Below are 692 nucleotides of genomic sequence, written 5' to 3' on the forward strand. Positions count from 1 at the left end.
GTTTTAAAATTTCAAACTATAATAATTATAGCAGTTGTGAATCTTACAATCTTCAGTGAATTGGAATTTCAGGTGTTTTTAAAGGAACAAATCTGAAACATTGTGAATTTAAATAAAGAAAATTTTGTATATAATCAGTTTCAACTCATTTACATGTTGAGCTTTGGTTTCAAAATAACATCCAAGTAACACAACAGCACTTCGTCTGCCATCCTGACTACCGTTAGCTAGTTCACTGAAGTTAGCATTAGCTACCATTTTAATCTGCTGAGATATATTATGCTAACTGAAGCTACAAAACAAAGGTCTTATGTGGACTAATTCAACCTAAGAAGAAGAAAGAAAGCCTTTATTTGTCACATATATAATTACAGTACAGTGAAATTCTTCTCTGTGCTTATCCCAGTTTGTCGGGTAGTTGGGGTCAGAGCACAGGGTCAGCCATGATACAGCACCCCTGGAGCAAACAGGGCTAAGGGCCTTGCTCAAGGGCCTAACAGTAGTAGTTTGGCAGTAATGTGCTGGGGCTTGAACCCATAACCTAATCAGTACCTCAGAGCCTTAACCACTGAACCATCACTGAAAACACTGAAAAACAATGACAGCAGCATCATCTGTTTCCAGTGGTGGCTCAGTGGTTAAGGCTCTGGGTTACTAATCACAAGGTCTGGGGTTCCATCCAGAGCACCGCC

This window comes from Pangasianodon hypophthalmus, chromosome 8 (assembly GCF_027358585.1).
Source record: "Pangasianodon hypophthalmus isolate fPanHyp1 chromosome 8, fPanHyp1.pri, whole genome shotgun sequence".
Classification (NCBI taxonomy): Eukaryota; Metazoa; Chordata; class Actinopteri; order Siluriformes; family Pangasiidae; genus Pangasianodon; species Pangasianodon hypophthalmus.